Source organism: Struthio camelus, chromosome 15 (assembly GCF_040807025.1).
Source record: "Struthio camelus isolate bStrCam1 chromosome 15, bStrCam1.hap1, whole genome shotgun sequence".
NCBI lineage: Eukaryota > Metazoa > Chordata > Aves > Struthioniformes > Struthionidae > Struthio > Struthio camelus.
Genome location: NC_090956.1, coordinates 18474457 through 18500260, shown reverse-complemented (window position 1 = coordinate 18500260; position 25804 = coordinate 18474457). Strand labels below are relative to the sequence as shown.

General features: G+C 52.9%; 1 long non-coding RNA gene across 4 annotated transcripts; it reads left to right on the top strand.

Moving 5' to 3' along the window:
- Nucleotides 1-633: 633 nt before the first annotated feature.
- Nucleotides 634-25502, top strand: LOC104143884 (uncharacterized). 4 transcript variants are annotated; one of them, XR_011134632.1, is made up of 5 exons: nt 828-1428; nt 2372-2496; nt 14894-16053; nt 20539-22098; nt 23725-25502. It is a non-coding gene; the product is annotated as an uncharacterized lncRNA (long non-coding RNA). The 4 variants fall into 4 exon arrangements; XR_011134631.1 differs by having other exon boundaries at nt 20539-23919; nt 24528-25502; XR_693994.2 differs by having other exon boundaries at nt 634-1428; nt 2377-2496; nt 20539-25502.
- The last annotated feature ends 302 nt before the right edge of the window (nt 25503-25804 follow it).

Genomic DNA, 25804 nt, shown 5'->3' with positions numbered 1-25804 from the left:
CCTCCCTGCCGGCCTCGCTCCTCCCGGCCGCTCCCCCGCCCTGCCGCCGCTGCCGCTGCCGCCGCCGCCGCCGAGGAGGTGCCCGGATGGCGGCTCAGTCAGTCACTCGGGGAGCATAGCGCCCCCCCACCCGCTCCTCCTCGCCCCGTCCCCTCCCCTGCGAGCGGGGGGCTCGCCGCGGCCCCGCTGCCGCCCCCGCCCGCCGCCCCCACCCCCGCCGCCCGCCCGCGGCGAGCCGCGGCCAACGGGGGCCGAAAAAATAAAGCCCCAAAACAATGAGGGCGGCGCGGCGGCGGCCGCCGCGGCTCCCGGTCCCGGTCCCGGCGGCGGCGCCCGGCTGGCCCCGGCCGGCGCTGCCCCGCTGCCCCGAGCCCCTGTGCCCGTCGGCGGCGCTCCGCGCGGCTGCCCGTGCCCCGGCGGGCGGCCCCGCTGCCCCGGCCCGGCCCGGCCCGGCCCCGCTCCGCTCGCGCCGCGCTCCGGCTCCGCGACAAGATGGCGGCTGTTGATTCCTCAATTAAAAAAAAAAGTTTTTTTTTCTCTTCTCTTTTCCAGAGACCATGGGGGCGGGACCGGGGCGGGGCCTGCGCCCTGCGTCACCGCGCACGGGCCCCGCCCCCCGCCCCCGCCGCCGCCGGAAAGGCGCGAGCGGCGCCGGAAAGAGCCGAGCTCGTCCTCAGTTGCTCCGCGGCGCGTTGCCCAGGGTTGGGGGGTGGGGGGGGGAACGGCCCGCGCGAGGCCCGGCGGGGCCCCCGCCCCCCTCCCCGTCCTCCCGCCCCCCCCCGTCGCTGTCGCCTCTCAGCGCCCCGCAGCTGCCCCTCGGCCGCGGCTGAGGCCCGGGCCCCCTTGCCCAGGCGGCCAGCGCTGGGTTCAGGCGGGGACGGGGACGAGAGGGGCCTTCAGGCGATGCCGGCCTGTCCCCCCTGCCCCTGGCTGCCCGTCGCCCCCCGCGCTGGCTCGCTGAGCGCCCAGACGCCCTCCGCCCGCTCCTGTCGCGTGTGGCCTCGCTGCCAGCGGGCTCCTGCCTTCGCCCCCTGCTCCTGGCTCTGCCCGCGCCTGCCGCCTCTCAGCCCGCCCCGGCCCGCGTGGCTCGGGGCCGCGCGCCCTGCCGAAACGCCTGCCCGGTTATCCCCGCCGAGCCCCCGAGCTGCCTCGCAGCCCGCCCGAAGGGCTTCCCCCCGCTGCGCGCGCCCTTAGGCCCCTCGCTGCTGCTGAGGGCGTCCGCCACCGCCCCGCAGCCGTACGCGAGGGCAGGGGCCGCGCGCCGGCCCACGGGGACGCCCACGGCCGGACCCGGTCGCTGCTAGCTCAGCTCAGGCACCAGGACCCAACCTAACGGCCGGTGGGCTCGGGGCGCCGGGCACCCGCTCCGACCGCTTGCTTCCAGCCGTGCCTCCGCTCTGACTAGACAAACCTCCCTGGCTGAAACAGGTTTGTAAGGCTGGAGCTCGTGTACTTCAGTTGGTTTCCGTACTGGTTCCTAACCTGAGAAGAAGGTCGTTCTATAAGCCCAGGCGACGTGCCATAGCAGCAAAGCGTCTCGTACCCAAACTAGTTGCTCAGGGCTGTTTTCATCGCTTATTGCTGTATGTCGACATATCCCTTAAGAGCAGTCCTAACTGGAGGACAGGCGGGAGAAAGGAGCTGAGGCGATCCTGCGGTGTGTGCATAAAGTCCATAAGCTGAGATGGATTAAACAGCAATCTTTTATTTTTTGAAAGGAGATCTATAATGACACCTTCTTTTGCAAACAGAAAGCCTTGTCTTTTGTTTACTGCTACCTCATACTCATTACATTTACTTCTATATTTACATGCATTTCGTTACGTTTACTTGCAAATTCTATATTTATTTACATGGCGCCTGCTCTTGTAGAGGCCTGGCAGTAACCAGCTCTGTTTCTATCAGTCTATTACTCATTTCTTAAACAAGTGCGGGGGCTCTCTGGTTATGTCTGCCTTTCGGACGTCTCCTTAAAAAGCAGAGAGTTCTTGTACGTTTTAGGGTAGTCCAGTGTGAGGCAGGGCTTCAGCTCCAGGTACGAGTCCCAGTTCTGAACGGGTACCTGCAGCTGGAGCTCATTTGGGTGGGAAGTCCATATCGGTTAGGTGAGGCTCCAGCTGCTTAAACACCATTGCTACAGATGTTTATGAGCCTTCTCTGCAGTAGTGTGACAGGCCACTAACCCCTTGGCTTCAGGTCTTATCTACTGCTTGAGATGTTTCAAGACTGGGAGCAGTAAAATGTGTATTTTAAAAATGAGGGCAATGCAATGATAGAGGGGCACTGTTTCTCTCACATGGGTAGGGCATCTAAAACACAGAAGTGAGGATCTGCAACAGCTTCTCATTGTAATACAAGGTGTTTGCCCCAGTTTAGGCTGAGGGAAGATGTGTTTCTGCTGCACGTGGAGAAACGGAAATCAGGTCAGCTCGTCTGTCAGCCACAACAGAGGACAGCAGTGCCCTTTGCTACCTGCTACTTGCATTTTTCAAGAAGGTCAGTCAGCGAGTTTTGAACCGTAGCTTTTGGATAACTTTATGCTCTTACCTTGCCCGTTACATCGTGTATGGTCTTGAAAATAAAGGATTTGCTGGAGTGGCTGGCATCAGCAGATGCCCGTAGCCTTTCGCTTCCCTTATGACCCCCTTCTGTGCTGCTGCGATGACACTAGAGCTCTGGCATGGAGTCAGGATGGGGATCTCCTGCCAGGAACAGAACCTAAGTGGTCCCACAGCTACCACTTAGCTCCAGGAAGATGTTTGATAGACCATATGCTGAAGTTCCACCAGTATTGCAGTTCTGATCACACAACTAGCAAGCAAGAGGACCATGACACCGCCACTGAACCTGTCACGGTAGCTTGTGTACCAGCCTGCTTGGCCCTGCCTGGCCCTGGTGTGCCTCTGCCCTGCCAGAACAATGCTGCATGCTCAGTGTTGGGAATGGGGATGGGGAGCAGATGGAAGTAGGCCACTCTTCCTCTCCCTCTAGCTGGAAGAGCTCTTCTATCTTTACAGCAAAGTGCCAGGCCAAATGAGACTTGCCACGTAGGTAAAATCAGAGGGGAGCTGCGAGTCCCGGAAACCAGAGGGGGAGAGGAAGGAGGTGGTTTGGAGGGAAGGAACCCTGCACACCAGGGCAGCAGGAGAGGAAGAGGAAATCCTAATGCTACTGCGTATTGCAGCTTCTCCATGGCATGATGTCCCCTTAGGATGGCCCTAGTCATCCCCCTGCCATGGGATCAGAACAGCATGGGGATATTGGCAGGAGCGGGGGGAAGACCTTGACCCTTACTTGCCCAAAAGGCTTAATAGTACTGCAGTGCTCAGGATACCATAGCCCTTTGTTTGTGTCAGTCCTGCAAGACTCAGGTGGCCTCACCGTAATGCCAAGCACAGTGAGCTACAACTGGAATAGGATGATTTTGTGAGAAGGAAGGAGACTGTCTGGGAGATATTACACAGCAAGCAGATGAACCCCAGTCCTGCAAACTTGTGCCCCGGATTCCCAGTCCTGGCCCCCACCGTACCTTGTGCATAAAAGCACAGCTCCCCCTCTCCCCCGAGCTGACAATTTAAGCACGTGCATGGATTCCTGGGGACTTTATCTGTGGTGCTCAGGAGTCACTGTGAATGCAGGTGCTTAATGGATAACCCCTTTATTCGGGGGTTATATTACGTCCAAGAGAAATTGCATAATAAAACCTGCACTGCTGCAGCCCATTTCCAGACTCCCTGTCTCCAGAATTAAGCTTCTTAAAGATACAGCTCCCAAGAGCCTATCTTCCTTCCCCAGCCAAAGCATGGAAGTATCATTTCTGTAGCGTGCGACCTCAGATCCTCACAGCCAAACAATTAACAGTGTTTGAACAACTTCTGAGGAGCTCTGCACTGTAACTTGCAGGTCACCATGGCATCATCAGAACAGTTCTCACTGGGAACTGCCATTTTTCCTGGCAACGTTATGTCCCAGAGTTTGGTTGCCTAACCTGCTGGTTTTGCTGCGAAATTAAGCTGTCCCAGGCAAAAAGACAAGCCTGGTGTCCGTTATCTTCTCTCCTCCTGGTTGCTGGAGAAGGTGCTGCCTATTCTTCTTCCAAGTATGTCTGGTTAGACACACCCTGCACTCATGGGACTGTGGAGCAACTTTATGTGACATAACTGTTGTTTCTGGCTTCTGATTTTCAATGTATGTGTGAATTCTTCTTGTGTTCAGGAAGTGGTAGTAACCCCTGGGACCACAGTCATGCTGCTGTTTTGTGTTTAGCTTTGTGTCTGTGCACTTTTGCAAACCCGTAGTTCCTTGGGCTACAGCGCCTAACATCCCAAGCAGCCTATCGCTTGATTTTCTGCAGAACAAAATATCTGCAAGTGGCTGGCTGTATTTTGTAGGTGCCATCCTTGTAATTTAATGCTGTCAAGCATGAGCTTGATTCCACTTTCCTTTTCAGTGAGTAATTATTATTTCAAGACCATTTATTATTTTAAGACCCTGTTGAATAGGGTCTAGTGGGGACTAGGTGCTACCTATGCAAAGATGGACGTTTCTGTGAGCTGCTAAACCCCTGCCCACTGTCTATCATGACCATCCTTTCTACAAGTATAACTCTGATGCCCAGAAATCCTCCATTTAACAAGTAAGGTTATCTCACAGAAGTGAGAATAACAGTTCAGGAAAAACATGTAGTCTTCAATTGTCATCCTAATCAAATCCATCACTCCAAGAGGTCCGTTTTTCTTATGCTGCAAATGTGAAGCCCTTTTGCTGCAGCTGGCCTGTAATTTTGCCATGCCTGAAAAACTGCTAGTAAAATCTATATAAATCCGTCTTTAAGTTCTCATCCTGAGTTGTTGCTCTAGAAATCGGAGTTTGCATTTTATCTGAGAGACAATAGTTCTTTGTTGTTCTTTTAAATCAAACTGAGACAAAAAAATGTCCATCTCTGGGCTCAGCTACAAAAAAGTTTTGTCCATCTGCCACCAGCTCTCACCTAGCTTCACAGTCAGTTTGAAAATCATATTTCTATCAATAAAATAGTAATCTGCATAATCTCAGCAAGTCCCATGTCTGCCAGCTCCCTCTTTGCAATTGCAATTAGTGGTTTATGGGTGGTTTCAGCCAACATGGGCCAAAATAAAGACATGAAACTTTTTTTTGCCTGCAGGATACGGTGAAAGTTCCCTTCTCTGAGCACATGGAAAGTCAGGGTGCCCCTAGGTATGCTGGGAAGATTTATGGGGTTTCCAGCTCCTGACTCTCTGCCATGTCCCTCTGTTTGAGACTTAGCCCTCCTCATTACACAGTCAGGAGGAGGAAGTGTTTGCAAACTCTTCAGGTGTTGCAGGTCACAGCCTGGCATGTTAGCTTAATCCTGAATCGGTGGACTGACAGTCTAAATTAACACACTGAGCTCTGGTGTCTAGCACAGCTCGTGCTTCCTTCTCCTAAGTTCACTGCAGAATTCAGCTCTTGCTTGAATCTATATCTCAGTGAAAGACCGCATCCTTCGCACTAGGGCTAGCTGGTACCTCAGTCCGTTTTTCCTTCTATTCGCTCCGTGAAACTCAGAGCAATGACATATTAGCATCTCCTCTAAACTCTACCCCCAGGTGGGGGATTAGGTGATTCCCTGTCCCTTGGAAGATGTCTTCAGCTTCCTCTTCACCCGTTTTTGTCCTCTATTCTGTCCATGAGGGCGTCGGGGAGAAGAGATCAAGGGCTCCGCACGAAGCATCGCTCCTTTCCATGATGTAATCCAAACTCTTATTAACCCACTTAGTTTGCATGTTTCTTTTGTGGAAATAAATTGATTATTGCAAATCCAATAGTTCAGCTGTTTTTCTTGCTCTCCACGTAGCTTTTCTTTTATTGGTAGCAGAGTTCACAGCAATGCAGGGACTTCCACATAAGTGCCCAGGATGACACTTGGAAATGCCCTCCTTGCATTCTAGCTGACAGGCCTTATTTTCTGCTGCGGCAACATCTGATGTTCCCATGAAAACCCTGCCTGAGCTTATAGTCTCAGTATCATTCAGCTAGTCACCGGTGCACAAAATTTTGCTAAGCCTTTGCAGAACAAGGCCATGGGCACACTGACTGTGTTTTCCCCATGCCCTGGGTATTGTTCTGGCTGATGGAGGTAGCCGCAATAGTAGGGTCTGCTGTTGTTCTTGCTTCACTGAGCCCTGCCTGTCCCTCTGCCTCAGCCTTCTTCTCTGGAGGAACTCTTGGTGTTGATCATGGCTTTAGTGCAAGAGGTTATCTTGGTTATCTCCAGGAACTTCATTCTGAGCCAGTGACTTCCATTCCCAGAAAACTCTGTTGGCCTTGTCAAAGGTTAATCCTCGCTTACCCACTAACCCATAAGCTTTTGGCTCTGGATTCAAGTCCACAAACCTTATCACAAGCTTTATCTTTTGTCAGAGAATCTATTGGACCCTCAGAGTCACCTTTGAGCAACCCTGAGCTCTTCTGTTCATGCCACCTCCGTGAAATATTTTTAGGTGGCATGCAGGTGCTTCATCATCTGTGTTAGGGTCTAAGAGTTAACTCTGCGTGGGTTCTCTGAGAACAACTGAGCCCCCGCAGTGCCTCAGAGGTAGCTGCCATAAACGAGGCTGTCCCGTCCTTGTTCAGGCATCACTGTGTGCAGACATAGAGCCAAACTCTGCTTCGCTCCCTTCCTCTTCCCTCTTGCGCTTCTAGAGTGTCACAGCTGTGGTGTTGTTTCTAACGTCTTTGCTCTTCAGTTCCAGTTAGTTCCTCTGATTTCTGTTTGGTCCATGTGGCGTACACTACCAGTGATGGAAATGCCTGGTGACCATGGTGTGGCTGGACACATTCAGACACCTCTAGCTTGTGGCACACGGAACGTCCACAGCACCCAAGGCCAAGCAACTTTTCAGGAGCCTCTCTCTCTCCACCCTGCAGGCCTGTGGGTCCCCCCACAAGTGCCCTTCTTGGAGAGCTCCCTGGCCTGCACCTCCCACAGTGCACCCTGAAGAGGAATGGGCTCATCCCACCTTGGGCCTTCGAGCAAGGCCACAGGCTGTGCTCTCCCACTGCAGAAGGAAGGGCCCACAGTGGTGATCAGGAAGCCTTTCTGGCCTGGGTCTCTGGAAAAACTGTCCTGCTGAACCTGTTCCAATTTGTATAAGATTCTTCAATATTCATTAGGACAGGGAGCCCACTGAGCTGGGTCGACAAGGAGAATATATTAACCACCTGTTTATTCAACCAGTCTTGGTCTTCCTTTAGCCCACGGGTTATTTCCCTATTTTAGACAAAAATGAACAACTTCCACAGGGGAGAGAGGACAGGAGTCTGGTCTGAAGTGGGAGAGCTGCTCTCGCAGCCCACCCTACACTGTGCGAAGGACACCCCAATGAGCCGAGCGGCCCCATCACCACGTTGGCCAAGCAGCCATCAGGAAAGATCAAAGTCCGGGTCCAATCCTGCAGCAGTGGATGAACATGGTGGCCTCTTGAGGGCCCTCCTGCCCAGGTCTCTCAGATTCAAAAGATGTAGGCCCAAACCAGGTGGGCTGTGGTGCAGGGCTGGACATCAGGAGAGTGTAGCAGTGGTGGATCTTGAGCAGAGGAGACACCTCCCTCCGGTCCGGAGTAAGAAACTGGATTTCCCAGAAGAAATGAGACCGAACTCCTCTCCCTTTCAGCATTTTCAGGAGTCTAGAAGAGTTAATTTTTTTTTTTTTCTAGCCCATAACATGTTCACTGAAAACTGCAGTTTTCTACAGGTGGACAACTCTTTTGCATATTCAGGTATTCAATGCATATTCACAAAACTCTGGGAGTTTCAGCTTTTGGAATTTTGAAAGCACTGAAACCTTCTGATCCATTAATTGATAAAGAAAACATTTTATCTTTGCGCTGCATGAGCAGTGTTTTGCAAATAGTCTTTAGCTCCAAAACAGGGGAAACAAAAGGAGTAAGAAAGGACAAATCACCCAAAATGTATCATTTCACTAACCCTCCCCTCACTGAATTTTTCATTTCAGTTTGATTCAAACTGCATTCTTTTTTTTTTTTTGATATGACAACAACCAATTCAAGCAACCTACTATTCCTTTACCTCTGTGGTTCTCTTTAGTGAGCTTCCTCGATAAGGTCTGGCGCATCCCACTCAGATGTGTCTCACTTCCCTCCTTCTGACTAGAAATTTGACTGCCTAAATCATGCCTGGAATCTCCTTGGTGTTTAGTGTTGAGTGTGGCAGAGCCGAACCTGAACTCTTTCTGCTGATTTAGTCCAGAATTTCTCCTGAACACAGAGTCAGGGCTTTAACTTAAAACTTTTAGCAGAAATCTCCTTCCACCATGTATTTGCACAGTGCCCAAATAATGGGCTCGGGCAAAAACAGAAATAATTGTTGTCATTATTGGTCCTAGCTTAGGTTAAGGGGATCAGAGCAGGGCAGCAAAGCTGACTGTTGTGGCGCTTGTAATTGGTACAGGACAAACTGGGATAATTTCCACTAAAAAACCTGTGTGAGAGCAACTCTGCTGAGGTGCGCTACTCTGTTGTTTTCAAGGTTATCAAAAAGTGATCGCCCTCTCAGCTGTGATGTTCCATACTATGACATTAATGGCAGGAAAATTTAAAGCCAAAGGAAATTCTTGGCACAGCATGTAATTTGCCTGTGGAAATTAGTTTTAAAAAGGATCAGAAAGTTAAATACCATTGCTGGGCTTAAAAAGAAGTCAAATGATTTTATAGCCAAAATAATATTTTTGTATGATAAATTATGCATAAGACAAGAGTAATAAAATGTCATGCTCCAGGATATAAAACAATCCCTGTAAAGGTCAGGAAGCCCTTTTAACATACATGCCCATCACTGCACATTAGTCCAGATGCATTTTAATTTGTTTGGATTTTGTGTCCTTGATTGGACACAATAATCTGCACGTTTGAAATTCCTCACAGCCAAACACCTTGTCTGCTGGACCGGGAGAGAAATCTCCACCAATTCTCTCAGATTATTGCTGCATTCCTTGAAGCATGAGGCTGTATTGTTTTTGTTATGCATATTACTCATATCCCATTCTTGCAAGAATTTGCACACTGTAAGTCTTTGTGGCATCTTGTCCTCTGATTTGTGACACTACAATTTTTGCTGTTGCAACATTGTCTCCAATTATAACAGGACTCGCTTTTCCAACCAACCTATCCACCTTATGCACCCTGATTACTTCCTCCAACACTGAGTTCAGCAGGCTGGCTGTCCAGTGTGCAGGGCCACACGGTAAGCACTCTATATTTCGGTCTTAGATCATCCTAATTAGGGATTAATAAGACAAACTCCCTTTCTCCTGTTTTTCCATTTATCCCATGTAAGCCATTAAAACTTCCCCCAGTCTTGCACTTAGCAGGGCAGTGGGGCCAGAACAGCACCAGGCTGCCCAGCCTGGAGCTTCTCTTCCTTGTGATCCTGGAGCAGTGCTCAACAAACCACCACACTTCTGCTCTGTCCCTCAGCTCCATCATACCCAGTCACACCACAATCACATCTAATAAATCAGTCTGTGAGCCAACATTTTGGCCCCTCCATCAGGTCAGCTCCACCCACCGTGGCCCAAGCCCACATCATCTCCCCATTCATTTAAAGGCTTCTTAGCTGCCTTTCACACTCTCCTCTACAAGAAGGCACTTGGTCACTTGCCTTGAAAGTTAGGGCAGTTTTCCTGGGCTGGTTTGAATACACTCGTGAAATAAAAGACTGAACATTCTTACATTGGTTTTCAGAAATACTCACAGCGTCCTGAAATGCTAAGGTGGAAGTTGCTTGTGAGCTTTGTAAAATCACGTTCTAGAAGAGAGCAAACATGGAAGAATTCAAGCTGGGAAAGCCAATTTACAGTAGTAAAGTGTTTAAACAGGCTAAAACTGTTATCTCAAATCCATATTACAAAAGTAACTGAGGACCTCATAAAATACAGGATTTTGCATGGCTGGAGACTGCCAGGAAGAGTTTATAGCCTAAAATATCACCAAATGTTCTGTAGCTAGCATGAGATCAGTCATTAAAGTAAGTTCAGCCCTGTGCCCCCAGCTTGCCACAGGAGAGCAGAGCCGCAGGGAAGAAGTGCAACGAGGTGGGAAGGCCTTGGGAAGGCACCAGATATGCAAGATCAAGGTGGGGTGGTAGCTACAACCGAGAGTGCCAACCCACCACAGAGTTGCTTAAAAGCTTCTAAGAAGCATCCAGCAAAGAGGGAGTCACAGAGGGAGGTTGTGGTTTTCACTTGCTCACAACATGATGCTTCACGTACCCTTTTTTAGCTTCAGCGGCTGGTCCAGAGTTCTCTGTGGCGCAGCCCAGACACCAATTTCTGGGCCCCTTTGGGCCTGTGATGGAGACATAGGCCTGAACTCTCTCTGCAGGTGGAAAGGCTCCTCAATGCCCTGGCCCAGCCCTCATCCACCGGGACACCATCTCCCCTGCGAGGGCCTGCTGGAACTGGGGGCTGAGCCGTATCTGGCCTTGTGTGGCTCCTCTCTCCTGAGCCTCCCCATGGGAGAGCCTCAGGGCACCCTGGTCATTTGAGGTTCAGCGCCTGCCCACTGCTGTGGCTCCACCAAACAGTAGCAGCCATGCCTTCTCAGGCCTATCCACTCCATCAAGCAAATTATTCATTTACAAGCTGACTAATTAATAAGTTATTAATTAAAACAGATTCAGGCCTGAGATTCAGGGTCCAACTTAAAATCTCCACTCATTGCCATAGCCAGTATTAACCACATATCCAGCTGTTCCTTTCAAACCGTTATGCACCTTTGTTTCACAGGGATTTAAGCTGATGCCTATTTGTTCTGTTCTTTATAGCACAGGGATGGGGAATTGTGTTGAAGACCCTTATAAAGTCAGAGTATGGCCCACCTACTGCTCCTCCCAGCTCCGCTGCCAGCTCGGGAAGGAAGCTAGGTTGGTTTGAAATAATTTAACAGCTATTTCTTAAATCACATTATTCAAAATTTTTCTGACTAGCTCCTATTGCTTCAGGCCCTTTTTCTGTGTTTGCTCTCCTGAGATGTTTCCTGGCTCCTCCATGTCCTGGAAAGCAATTGCTCATTGTCCAATTTTTCAGACAGCCCCTTAACACACCAGACACCAGAACCCAGCCTCCCAGGGCTCCTCCAGTGGACTATAGACGGCCCCTGTCATGACACAGCCCTGCTCTCCCCCCACCGATCTTCAGAGATGCTCAAAAGTCTCTGTCTCTTCCAGAGCAAAGACAGCCCTGCTGCCCTTTCCCCACCTCTCCTTGTGCAAGCAATAGCCCTCTATACCGCTCTTCTAGCTGTGCGTTCCGGCCACAACACTGGGATATTGTTGTACCTGTGGTTATGAATTTCAATCATTGGCTGACCATGTCTGAACCATCAAAAAATCACGAGTTAGGCCTTTAAAATGATCTAGTTTTGTGTTTTCCTGGAGTTTAAGTCCAGCTGAGACCGTTAGATCATCTCCTCTGTCTTTCTGTACATCACAGGATATTGCATTTCACTTGAGCACAGCTTTACAATGTGGGTCAGATTAATCCCTGCAGTCCTCAGGAGAGCAAAGTTGCTGTGTGTCCAGGGCAGAGATGAGAAGAGATGAGGTGCCAGTGCAGCCCCAGCACTGTCAGGGAAGGTTTAGACACCCTCAGCACAAGATCAGCACCCCAAGCCCAAAGGCAGGCAGATGAGCCCAGAGCCCCTCTCCCTTCCTGGCTGGCACAGGGAAAACTGAAGTCCTGTCCCAAACTGGGTGATCAGTTTGGCTCACAACAATCCTGGCTAAATGAGTGGAGGGGGTTGCCGACCCCAGAGGCTCTTCGCCAACCCTGGGGGTGGGTCATGCACCCCAGAGGCTGATGGCTAACCCAGGAGGTGGGTCACCCACCCCATATGTGGATCGCCTATCCTGGAGGTGGATCACCCACCCCAGAGGCTGACTGCCCATGTTGGAGGCTGATTGTCCATGGTGGAGGCTGATTGCCTAGCCAGGATGTGGGTGGCCTGACCTGGAGGCTGACCACCCACCCTGGAGGTGGGTTGCGCATTCTGGAGGCTGATTGTCCCCCCCTCCCCCAGGAGATGGATCACCCACCTCAGAGTCTGATCACCCATCGTGGAGGTGGGACACCCACCTCAGAGGCTGAGCAGCCAGCCTGGAGGTGGGTCGCCCTCCAAGGGCTTGCACTGCCCCCATGGCCTGGCTCCCAGGAGCCTGTTTAGCTTGCCACAGGCTCGCACCACACACACCTCTTCACACCCTCACCCCACGCCCCAGGTGCTGTCGGCCCACCAAGGCCAATCTGAGGGCCCCTCTCCTCTCCCTGGCCCTTGAAAACCGAGGCTGAGCCAAGGGAGTCTCAGGCATGGAGTCTCCATGTCCAGAGGGGGCTCACAGCTCCACCTCCCTGCCCGCAGGCTGCTGCATTCATTCTTCCCTGAAGCTGAATTAAAACGTGGTTTAAAATGAGTCCATTTTGCTTTAAAGGCTCCAAGCCCCGGTGAGCGCACCGCTCCCCTGGCGAATTGTCGCAGTATGTAGTTACCCTCACTGTGAGGGAGCTGCAGCTTATTTCAAGGTTGAATTTGTCCATCTTCCCATCCCTGGGACATTTGTCTCTGGAAATAGTCTGGGGACATTGTAGTCTATTATAGCAGAACTGTTACTGCCTTCAGTCAAATTTCTAGTCAGGAGGCTGGCTTCTAACTGTGCAATGTCACTATATACCCCCTTCTTTATTCTCTGGAGTTTTTTGAGCAATAAGGAAGACATGTATTTTATTTTCAAGCTTTTTTTTTGCAATTACTAGAGCTAGAAATATACTTTTCTAATGTTGAGAGCTGAGATTCTTGCATGACTCTGCAACCAGTGACTTTAAAAACTACATTAACTAAATCACTGCCCAGAAATAATCAGAGACTCACAAAGCTGAAGTCCATGGGAACTGTTGAAACGCAGCACAGCAGCACAGAACCTATGAGTCCTAAAGTGCCTAAAATTATCTTATGTTATCTTTTGAAAATATGTCTCCACCCTCCATTCAGAATGACAACTTTTGGCAACGACGGGAAAACAGGAATGACAGATGGCACCAAAATCTGGTACACAAACATGACAGTAGGCAATATAATGAACATTTCACCCACTCTTTCATTTATGCTAATCACCGCTTTTGAACAACCTGAACTGTTATGCCAGACAGCCGTGGATCTGAAGCATGGCATAGCAAATCTCCAAAGGCCACCAACCTGAAACCAGGATAAAACCCCCCACCAGGCCGCTCATCGTGAATGAAATTAAAGTGTCGCTAAGCCACAGCATGCTCTGATGTCTCCTGAAAAACCCTCAATTTCCTAAAAAGCACATCAGACCTTCCTCCTGCAGAATTGTGACCAAACACTACATCTATGAAACACAGACAGCCCAATTTTCTTGCTAGCCACTCTCCACCAAACTCGGATGAAGCAACGGTAGTTTGCAAGCAAAGGTGAGAATCAACGTTCTTGCAGTAAACGCATATTGTGCTATCAAAACAAACTTTTTATGGAGACAAAAATTGTATTTTAAAAATGCTTTCTTCTCAGACTAAGCTCTCTGATAAAAATTCAGTCCTTGTGGGAAAACTTTTCCCATGTCAGTCGAAGCCCACTTACCTCACGCTGACATTCTCAGCAGAAGGTACTACGTCACCCACAAAATGCTTTTTCTTTCTTATAAAAACGTAAATCAGCCTATCAACTTTATGTAATGAACGGTATCTTCGCTCAATTATTTTGAAGACATGCTTTTATCCCCTACTTCATGCAGAAATCTCTAAGACTGAAACCATTCCTGTCATTCCTTCACTTACCTGTCAGTGCTTGCTCCTTTGCTTGCTCATGCGAAAGGCCATTTCATGGTCCTGGGGTGGGATGAGGCTGTAAAAGCATCTTTGAAGCATCTCAGAGGGTAACAGCAGCATAATTTATTGTCCTATGAGGATAAAATTAGTTTTCCCCCAAATAAATTGCCTGCACTTTCAGGAAAAAGATACAATCTTGGGCAGTTGCCGTTAGAGTTAGCCAAGATGCGTAATTGTACAAAACTGTATATACCTGTAATTATAAATGAGGCTAATACTCCATTATGAAGATATCCAGACGCTTCCCTTTATAAGACCCAGTTTTCATTTGCTTATAACACTGTCAAACATTAACTACTTCAGATGAAATGTTATCTCGAGGGGCCAGCATCACAGCGAAATCTCACAAGAAAAAAATTAAATTTCAGCCAAAACATTTCAGTTGCTTTGAGAGAGAGAAAAAAAAAACAATCTATATGCACCGTTGGTAGATTTCCAGTAACGACTTCTGTACATTCAGCTGCTCGCCCCAGAAGATGGGGTTGGAGATGATCCTTGTGTCAATGGTCCGTCACCCAATGTCCTTGTGAAAATTCACCCAAATTTGTCTAAAGTGGGGAAAAGACCTACCAGCAACCCCCTCTCCACACTCTGTGCAGTAAAATTTGTGTAGCCTTTGTCCAGCCTTCCCTGCGTGCTGTGGGTGGTAGCTCCCCATGGCCCCTGACCCTGCGTTTGTCAGGACCACACACATGGGGCTGAGCTGCGGCATGGAGGGTGAGGAGAGCTAAAGCTCAGCAGTCACTGGGTGGCAAAAATTCAAGGGTATAAGAAGGGTCATTTGGTGCCCTGTGGCTCTTGTGTCAGGAGAAACAAGACTCATTCCCCATTTAACTTTCCCAGTCCTCTGGTCTTCTTTCCTTCAGTCATCTCCTGCCCTGGATGAAGAATCCCAGACTGTTTAGTTGTTCCTTGTATAGAAGATACTCAACGTCTTTGATCATCCATGTTGCCCATTTCTACCTCTTCCAGCCCTACTACACAAAGAAACATCTATTTTGTGCCGGGGAACCCGAACTGCACAGGAGTAGTCAAAGCACAAGCCCACCATGAATGGAGACATGCCAGATAAGTGCTTTCTATTTTGCTCTCTCTCTCTATTTGCTAAAAAAACATTCCAAGCCAAATCTTGGCCTCAGAAATGTTCCTGCTGCAAAAACACTGACCAGCATGCCTAGGGTCTTCTGGAGGCATCTAGCAGTCCCCAGGCACTCTGCGCAGGGATCAATAGCTCAGCCCACTCTCAGAAACAATGCTACACGCTTTCAGCAGCTCCTCCCTTGAAAGAAGGCTGTTTTGGACTCATAATGCTCCTGCTCAGCTGGTTTGTGCCTACAGCTGGCTCCCAGCCCATGCGCTGTCTCTGTTGTCTCAGGTCTAGCAAGGGGACATTGCTAGACCTGACTTTCCCAGGCTTATGTCCCCTGAGCAGCCCTCTCACATTAATGCCCCTTTTGAAACATCCATTCGGGTGTGCTCCAGATGACATAGTCTCTTTGAATCACTTCTCTTCCTCTCCCCTGCTCTTAACAAGCCCTGCGTAGACTTGTGGTCCTGTGTAGACCACTAATGTCCACATAGACCAGGATGCCCACAGATCATCTGATGGCTGTGGACCTTGCTGCAGACATCAGATGACCCCAGTGGCAGGACAACCTCCGGCTGAAGGAGGGCACTTTGGTGGGGAGCTGCACTCAATGGCGCTACACAGTGGCAATGCGTGACATGAGGCTTCCATGGAGCACCCCATGGCCATGGCCATGGCCATGGTCATCTGTGGTTGCTCCAGCCTTTCACCACTCTGCTGCAAACCATCTTGGCATAGACAAAACTGACTGTCAGGACTGCTGTGTTGAATATGGGGCCTGTCACCCTACGAGTACGTCTGCTCATGCTTACAATGTAAAAGATTTGCAAAACCTCAGGGATTTTTTGTTTTTGTTTTTATTTTTTCAAGGCTTTGCACATACAAGGGCTTCCCATTGTCTGCCTCCTGTGCTTACCCCCTTGCTCTGCCAAGTTTCAGAGTTTGGAAACCAGATGTGATGGTTCTCTGTTTTGCTCCAGGACGTGGTGGCCTGGTTGGCAAGTTGTCTGGCAGGAATGGATTTGGCCTGGAACAGCATGAGAAGGTGAGATCTTTTGCTTGTACCTTGTAATGGAAAAGGGAAAAATCTCTCTGTCCGGCTGACAGCACAGACTCCCCCTGAAGAGGGGAGCGCTGGCTCGCGAGGATGCTGCTCGCTGTCTAATGCCATGGCTGGAGAAGGGTGAAGGTGGGTGTCATGCCGTGCAAAGCAGGCTTTGAAGGTGCAGGATGCCCAGCGCTGCCCGTCTGAGAGCTCAGCAGTGATTTCCGCCTTGGCGTTATCCCTACCCTCCGACCTGCCTGACAGCCAAGACCACGTGCTGCAGGTGGGTCCTTGCGGGGCCATCAGCTCGCCCAGGCGTGTTTCCAGGAGGTTGGTTCCCATGGCTGGGGCCCGCTTGTGCCCTGCTGTCCTCTGGCCGTGGGGCACCCTGCTCTGGAGCATGGTGCGCAGGGGCTGGGACGTGGCCTTGCTGGTGGTAAATGGCTGCAGCCACCCTGCCGTGACCCTGGGGCTGGGCTGCGGCACGTCAGCTGGGGGAGAGCAGAGCCAACGAGGGGCAGAGTGGGGCCGAGACCCCCGGCAGCGCTGAGCTCGGCCAGGGCCCGCTCCACGTCCGTAAGGCGTGTTTTGCCTGCTCGCTGGACACGCTCAAAGTTCACTGTGCTATAAATACCCCGGTGCAGGGACTGCCAGCGTCCGCCTGGGTGGGGGGGTTAGTGCTCCCGGCTGCTAAAATGGAACGGGGTTTAATTGCCATTAACCCTTTGGGTGCATGACGCCACTAAATACGGTTTGCAAAAGAGGACTCATCTGGTTGAAAAATGTTTCCGAAGCCAGAAGAGTGCAGCAAAAGCCTTCTTTGGGCTGTTTCCCGGCTGAGAAACTCCCTGGGGCTGCTTATGTGCCACGGGACAGTACCCAGGAGCGGAGTGGGGCTGGCAGGCGGCCGAGCTGGGAACGGAGCAGCTAAAAACCCCTAATACCAAACAGAAACGTGTTAAATTGACACAGGTTGGTGCTTCGGCTCCCTCCCCACCACTCCCTGCATGCTCATGAATGCCGACCCTCTGCACTGGGGCTGTTTTCTATGCTCTCTCTCTAGGGCTTGGGGAATTCGGCTCCAAGCATGAATTCCTGGCACTGCCGAGGCCCCAGGAGCTGGGTGCAGGTGGGCTCCTCCAGTGGGATGCGAAGGGATATGCGGGCACCTACATGGTTCATTTGCCCTGGGAAAGGCAGGAGCTGTGCAGCTCCCTGCTGAGACCGGGCATCGCTCAATGCATGCAGGGTTGCACTGAGGTTGAGCTGGGCTCAGCGCCAAGCAGGGCCCATGCCCACAAGCCTTGGTCTCCCGCGCAGAGAGGCCCAGGACAACATGCTCCCCATGACCCACCAGGGCTCGCAGCGGGGGCCGAGACGCCTGGCTCAGCTAGAGGCATCCCTGCTGCTCCTCAGCACTGCATTTCAGCAGCCTTTCAGCCTCGGAAACATCACTTCTGCTTCGGCTCCCTTCCGTGTCTTCATCACTGTGCTTTTCACCAGCTTCCTCTCCTCCCCATCGCTCCTGTAGCAATGAGCACCCAAGGATGCTTGGTGCCACCTTGTAGTTGCTGGGCTACCCAAGGGCCCTGCTCTGGTGCTTGCTTGAACCCAGCTTTTGGGCTGTGCAGACCCATCGCTCTCAATGCCACCATCTGCCCTCCAGGTGCTGGGAGTGCCTGCCGTGGCTCCTGTCCTGCGATGCTGCTGCTGGGGAGCGTGCCAAACATGGCCCGGCCATTTGCCGCGCTTGCTGCCCTGTGCTCCCATGGCTGATTACCCCACTGCAGCTTTTTTTTTTTCCTTCCCGTGGCGGATTTGCTGTGCTGCCGGACACCACTGCCAGAGCAACGTGCTGTGTGGATGGCACTAGGGGGAAGTAAAGGCCAGGACATGCCAGGCCTTGCACCATCACAGGCCCAGGCCTGTCCCCATCGTCCTTGTGTCCCCAGGGCCACCCTGTCCTGGGCTGCCTGCAGGGGCGAGGGGAAGCACTGCAGGGCTCCTGCTCTCCCCAGGAACAAAATCATGCTGGGGTCCCTTTGCTTTCCTAGAAATACCTTACCAGAAAATCACAGAATCACAGAAAGGTTGAGGCTGGAAGGGACCTCTGGAGATCATCTAGTCCAACCTCCCTGCTCATGCAAGGTCCCCTTGAGCACATTGCCCAGGATCGTGTCCAGACAGCTTTTGAATAGCTCCAAGGAAGGAGACTCCACAACCTCTCTGGGCAACCTGTTCTAGTGCTCTGTCGCCCTCACAGGAAAAAAGTTTTTACTCGTGTTCAGATAGAACTTCCTGTGGTTCAGTTTGTGCCCATTGCCTCTTGTCCTATTGCTGAGCACGTCTGAGAAGAGTCTGGCCCCAACCTCATGACACTGTCCCTTCAGATATTTATACGCAGTCGTCAGATCCCTCCTGAACCTTCTCTTCTCCAGGCTGAAGAGTCCCAGCTCCCTCAGCCTTTCCTCATAGGAGAGATGCTCCAGTCGCTTAATCATCTTTGTAGCCCTCCGCTGGACTCTCTCCAGGAGTGCCATGTCTCTCTTGTACTGGGGAGCCCAGAACTGGACACGGTACTCCAGGTGTGGCCTCACCAGGACTGAGTAGAGGGGCAGCATCACCTCCCTCGACCTGCTGGCAATGCTCTGCCTAATGCACCCCAGGAGACCATTGGCCTTCTTGGCCACAAGGGCACACTTCTGCCTCATGCTTAACTTGTCCACCAGGACTCCCAGGTCCTTCTCTGCAGAGCTGCTTTCCAGCAGGTCAGCCCCCAGCCTGTCCTGTTGCCTGGGGTTATTCCTCCCCAGGTGCAGGGCCCTGCCCTTGCCTTTGTTGAACTTCAGGAGGTTCCTCTCCGCCCAGCTCTCCAGCCTGTCCAGGTCCCTCTCAATGGCAGCCCAGCCTTCTGGTGTGTCAGCCACTCCTCCCAGTTTTGTATCATCAGCAATCTTGCTGAGGGTGCACTCTGTGCCTTCCTCCAGGTCACTGAGGAATACATTGAACAAGACTAGACCCAGTACTGACCCCTGGGGGACACTGCTAGCTACATGTCTCCAACTAGACTCTGCGCCGCTGATCACAACCCTCGGAGCTCTGCCATCTAGCCAGTTCTCAATCCACCTCACTGGCCACTCATCCAGCCCACACTTCCTGAGTTTACCTATGAGGATGTGATGGGAGACTGTGTCAAAAACCTTGCTGAAGTCCAGGTAGACCACATCCACTGCTCTCCCCTCAGCTACCCAGCCAGTCGTCCCATCATAGAAGGCTATCACGTTGGTCAAGCATGATTTCCCTTTGGTGAATCCATGCTGACTACTCCTGATCACCTTCTTGTCCTCCACATGCTTAGAGAGAGCCTCCAGGATGAGCTGTTCCATCATTTTTCCAAGGATGGAGGTGAGGCTGACTGGCCTGTAGTTTCCTGGCTCCTCTTTCTTGCCCTTTTTGAAGACTAGAGTGACATTTGCTTTCTTCCAGTCCTCAGGCACCTCTCCTGATTGCCATGACCTTTCAAAGATGATCGAGAGTGGCCTAGCAATGCCATCAGCCAGCTCCCTCAGCACTCGTGGGTGCATCCCATCAGGGCCCATGGACTTGTGGGTGTCAAGTTTGCTTAAATAATCTCTAACCTGATCCTCCTCAATCAAGGGAGAGTTTTCCTTTCTCCAGACTTTCTCCCTGGCCTCCAGGGCCTGGGATTCCTGAGGGCTAGTTTTAGCAGTAAAGACTGAAGCAAAGAAGGCATTCAGTATCTCTGCCTTTTCTGCATCCTCTGTCGTCAGGGTTCCTGCCCCATTCAGCAGTGGGCTCACATTTTCCCTAGTCTTCCTTTTGTTAATGCTGTATTTGAAGAACCCCTTCTTGTTGTCTTTGACATCCCTTGCCAGAGGTAATTCCAAATGGGCCTTAGTCTTCCTTGTTGCATCCCTGCAGACTCTGACAATAGCCCTATATTCCTCCCAAGTGGCCTGCCCCCTTTTCCACATTCTGTAGACTTCCTTCTTCTGTTGGAGTTTTGCCAGGAGTTCCTTGCTCATCCATGCAGGTCTCCTGCCCACTTTGCTTGACTTCTTGCTCATTGGGATGCACTGCTCTTGAGCCTGGAGGAGGTGATCTTTGACTATTAACCAGTCCTCTTGGACCTCTCTTCCTTCTAGGGCCTGATCCCATGGGATTCTTCCAAGAAGGTCCCTGAAGAGGCCAAAGTTAGCTCTCCTGAAGTCCTGGGTTGTGATCCTACTTATTGCCCTGCTCCCTCCTCGTAGGATCCTGAACTCCACCATCTCATGGTCACTGCAGCCAAGGCTGCCCCCAACCTTCCCATCTCCAACTAGACCTTCTTTGCTTGCTAGTACAAGGTCTAGCAGCACACCTCTCCTCATCGGCTTCTCCATCTCCTGTGTCAGAAAGTTATCATCAATGCTCTCCAGGAACCTCCTGGATTACTTGAGCCTTGCTGTGTTCTTCGTCCAGCAGGTATCAGAGTGGTTCAAGTCCCCGAAGAGAACCAGGGCCTGTGATCGTGAGGCTACTTTCAGCTGTTTGTAAAAGGCCTCATCGACTTCTTCCTCCTGATCGTGTGGCCTGTAGCAAACACCCACAACAGTGGCCCTGGGCTCCCGTCCTGGCCCACTGGCAGCCCGTGGTAGCTGCATGGATGCAGCTGGCATCACATGGTGGCACCAGCACCTGTGAACGTGCCGTCAGCTGAGACCTAGGGTCTCCCGGGGCTGGAAACCATTTTGGAGCACCCGTGGAGGAACCCTAGGACTGTGCACGTGTGGCCGTATTTCACGCGGTGCTGCAGAGGGCCTGCAAACCCCCACCGTCTAAAGCCACCAACCAGTGCCAAAACCATGCATTTCCCCCTGCTCCTGCTGGTGACCTGGGTCCCCCCTTCGGACATGAATGGGATGTGGGGATGAGCCACAGTCTCCCGGATGCCCAGCACAGGAGTGACCCGGACGCCGGCAGGGTGCTTGTGGGCTTTGCCAGGGGCTCCGTGCACTGTGCAAAACACTTCCTCAGCTGCTCCGGCTGCCGGAGCAGCATCACCGTCACCGCGGTGCAGGGCGGCATTGCTCACCCAGCATCCTGGTTTCGAGCAGAACCTGGCATATGCAGCAGCGTCACCATCCATCGCTAAAGCTTAAAATTTGTCAGAGCTCCAGTTGCCATAACGGTTTCAACCTCCTCTCTCTCAAACTTAGCGTCCGGCAGTCGTGGAGGGGAAGACGGTAGCTGGAGCGGTAATTCAATAGGGACGTTGGCGCTAGACCAGGAAGGCTGGACGCGAAGAGGGAGCAGGCGGAGGGGTTCCTGGGACTGGGCGTTATCTGAGCCCCTGCGGGAACAACACGTCTTTCCCATGAAGCAAGTTAGGAGGAGTGAAAGAAGGGACCAAGCTCTTACGTCAGGGCTTTGCTATGCGTTGCTGCTCCCAGCGCCCCAAAACATGGGCTTACGGCTGCGACCACACGACATCCATCCCAAGGGCTTTCCGGCTCCGGGCTCCCCATGAGCCGACTCCTCGGTCCCTTCCAGGCCAGGGAAAATGTTTCAGTTCAAACATGCTCCCCAGTGAGCAGCGATTCGGTGCAAAACAGCAGCCATGCTTTTACCGAGGCGAGAGCAGAGCGAGGGGTGCAGAGCAACGCTGTGGTGGGTTATCCCACGTATGGTGACGAGCCGCTGGTGGAGGCACTCCTGGCATGACACGATTGTACATAGGAGCTAATGATTTGTACAGACTCCTGCTCGTGCTATGCTTTTCCTTTCGAAGAAGTGAAGCTGGCCAGCGAGGCTCCTTGCACGCGGTGCCCACGTTCATTTGGTGTGCGCCGATCATGGTGTCTCCAGCTTGACCTCTCTGAGCCATGCTGGCTGCCTTGCCCTCTCCGCCCGAGCCACTTGTTACACATCGTCTTCCTGCTCCAGCCTGGAAAACCCTCCTGGGGCCGCGGTGCAAACGTGGGCTTTGCACACACTCTTATCCAGCAGCTAAACTGCTGCTTCTATGGATTTGCAAAACAACCTGTAAGTAAAGGCTTATGTTTTTCATGGTATTTTTGAACAAAACTATCATTTATGGTGAATTAAAATTAACTGAGGCTAAAAGCATCCTCTGCAATTCCCCTCGTGGCATGCAACGCTGGGACTGTAGTGCATCTTTCCCACGCATTGCGCACTAGCAACAGATGCAAGTTTGAGCTCTTGGGCTGCAAACAGGCAGGATTTAGGGGTATATTTGAATTATCTTGTAATATGCCAATATTCAGGATAATGACTTGTTCCCGTACCCTATACCGAGATGCAGCTCCCCAGCAGAACTGAAGCACCCAGGCCCTCCATCCCCACTGCAGCCTCCAGGAGGCAAGGCAGCACCCTGCACCTCCTGCCAGCACCCTTCCCTCGGCCTCAGCCGGAGCCCTCTCCACGCGTACGGCCCCTCGCTGCCCACGGCCGACACGGGTGCGGGCACGTGCCGGCAGGGAGGCGATGGCAGGAGCGAGGGAGCATCTTGCAGAGAGGAGGAAACATGCCGCTGGGAGTGGGGCGAATCGGCCGTGGGGCTCGGGTGCTGTTGGCGCAGTTGCCCCGCTCAGGCGGCGATGCGGAGGCCACAGTCTCGCACAGCTCTGGTTTGGCAAAGCCTTTCGCCTGAACGATTTAACAACTTGCAGCAGTTGAGCAAATGAGCAAATGCCGGTCGCGAGGTCTCTGCCTGCCCGAGCCCAGCCACTGCTCACGAGCGCGGCCGCGTTGGCTTGCGGGGGCGCTGGGCAGCGTTCCCGGCGCGGGAGAGGAGCCGGCCGTCAGGGAGGGCTCCGGCGCTCTGGCTTCCCAAAAAGGCTGGTGCAGATTTCTGTCTCCGGAGCTTTAGCTTGGAGGCTGTCGCATCAGGCTCCTGGATGCTGTGATATCTCTGCCTTGAGCCTTACTCTTCCCATTGCCAGAAACCCAGGGATGTTTTAGGGAGAACACGTGGGTTTGCGTGGCAGCAGGAGCTCCGCGGGATGAAGCACCCAGTACCGCAGGGAGCGTGAAGTCCTCACGCTGCCTTTCGTCGCAGTTACGGACACGGGGCATCGCCATGGCAGCGTCTTTAAAAACACGCAGAATACGCCCAGCTTTATTCCAAAAACGGTGCAAACCTTTGAGCCGTCAGAGCTTTCGGCTTCCCCTGCGCTCCCTGCTCCTGGGGCAGGAGACGGCAGAGTGCGTCCTGCGGGCGAGGGATGAGGGGCCCTGAGCTGAGCGCAGCCTCGAAGCTCGGCGGTGACCCTGACGGCAACGCCCCACGTCCTCTGCATTTTATCTGTCACTACGAAAAAACCAAACTTGTTTGGAGGTGCATCAGCTGGGGATGGGTCCTTCAGCGCGGTGCCCTCAAGACAGGTTCCTCCTGGGGACCTGCCCAGAGCTTCTTTATGGCAAACTCCTGCAGGGGAAGTTTCGGCACTCTCATCCCAGCCCCGTCCTCTCGCGCATGAGCCAGCTGCCAGCCCAAGAGACTCTTGCCGGCGTCTGTCCAGATTTGACATATCGGAAAAATTTCTATTTTTTTTTTTTTTTTTTTTTTTTGCTTTTAGCTAATCATTCCTAAGACTGAGTTGTCCTGCCACGTGTTCTCATGTTTTTTTCCAATCTCTCGGTTTGGAGGTGGCCTTTGGAAGATGATGTTTCAGTCCTAACGGCGTTCTCGCGCCAAAACGCAGCTGCTTGGGCTGCGGGGCTGCACGGGACTCCCAGGGCTCAGCACCAGCTTCCTCTACCTCGTCCAGCTCCTTCCAGAAACGGGCAGTTTTGCAGCACCGTGTTGCCTTCCCGCGGGCTCTGGCTCCCTTCTTTGACCAGGTGAATTTTGCTCTGAGAGCGCCGGTCCCTCCTGGGCGGGCCCTGAAAGCCCCAAACCTTTCTCCACCCCGGGGTTTCGGTGCCAGCAGAGCACCGGCCAGCTCCTGCATGCTGCACGGGAGCCTTTCGGGGCGCGATACCGCAGCTAACGGGCCGCGGTCCCCGCCGGCACTTGCGCTCTGCCCCCAGGCCCTCTCCTCCGCGGCCATCGTGGCGGCTTGCGCGGTCCCCTGACCGGGCAGCGGGTCGGCCCCTGCCGAGGCTCTGCTTCATCCCGCCGCCCGCTCGGGCTCTCCGGCGAGGCAGGTGCCCGGCTCGTAGCCAGCAGCCTGGCGCAGCGTGGGGACGTGGGCTTACGGGGCGCCGCGTGGAAAACCGGGCTGCGAGTTTTGGTATTTTCCCTCCAGCGTTTCGCTGTTTTAACAGCAGCCTGGGTTTGCCCTCCTCCTCCTCGGCCCGGGCTGGGGCTCCCCTTCGCCAGGGAGGGCACGGGGATCTCCCACGCCGCCAGGACCGGCGGCAAGCGCTGGCGCGGGAGCAGCCGGGGCCTCCCTGCCGTCCCCGGCGAGCCCAGCTTTCCGGAGTAAACCGCCGTATATTAAAAATAGGTACCTCCGCGTGCAAAACCTGGCTGTCGCCAAGGACTCCTGCTCTCCGACGCATCATGCCAAGCTTAACGTGGTTGCTTGTCTTAAAGCTTCGACAACAAAGCATATGCAGGACAGATGGATATGAGGTTTATAAGATAATTAAGCATGTTAATGAAGTTCATTTGCATCCAGGCCTTAAATTCCCATAAACTCTGCAAAGCTGTGAAATGAGAATTGCCACTCGACACCACAAAGCAACAAAATTTAGTTACCAGAAGCAAAACAATGATTAACAAGCGAGAACAAAAGCCCGCTGCGATCCCCCGAGCCGGCGGGCCCCGCGGGCCCGGCGTCCTGCACATCCGAGCGAATGCTTTGGCAGGTCCCGGCTCCCCAAAGTGATGTGGCAAAGCTGCGCTGAATTATGCAACTAACTGGTGATTAAGTAGCAATGTTAATTGAATACAAATTGCTTAAGGGCCTTTGGCTGGATGGAAACGTTATGAAAGTAGGGAGAGCGGGGCGAAAAAATTCTTCAAAGAAGGGAGATTTCACCCCAGAGACAGAGAAAAATCTTTTGAAGTGCAGCAAAAACGAGACCCAACGCTCGGCGCAGGGAGCCCTGCCATGAGCTGCGCTCTGCGTGGCAGAGGGCCGCGGCCGGGGCCGAGACCCCCAGGCGGCCGCGCGCCCACCTCCCTTCCAAGTCCCCCGCGGGACCGTGGCCCGAGGGCTCCCGCCCTCAGAGAGCCGCCAGACGTCCCCGGGGCAAAGAGACTGCGAGGTCTTCAGCCAAACGTCGAGAGCGACAAGCCACAGCTCCGAGGCGTCCGGGTTTCTAAACCGCTTGCTCCTCGCTTTCCCCCTGGGCTCAGCAGCCCCTTCCCGCGCGCTTGAGCCTGGCTCTGCCCAGGGGCTGGGCTGCCCAGACGCCTCCGGCTCTTCGGCAGCACGGACTCCTCTCCTCTCCTCTCCTCTCCTCTTCCTCTTCCTTTTCCTGCCAGGCTCACCTCGCCGTCCCTCCCACGCAGCTTGGCGGATCACCCTCCAAAAGTACAAGCCCGAGAAAATCGGTGCTAGTACGAAGGGGGATGGATGCGCAGTTACCAGCCAGGCGCCCGGGCTGCTGCGGGCGCTCCTGCAGGAGGTCCCAGGCTCTCGCACGCGCATCTCCGCTACCCCAGAGTCGACGTTGGCTCCGCAGAAACAGCTGCCCCCGAGCAGGACGGCCGGCAGCACGCGCAGCCTGCGACCACGCCGAACTACGAAAGCCAGAGGCTGAGTTAATACTTACG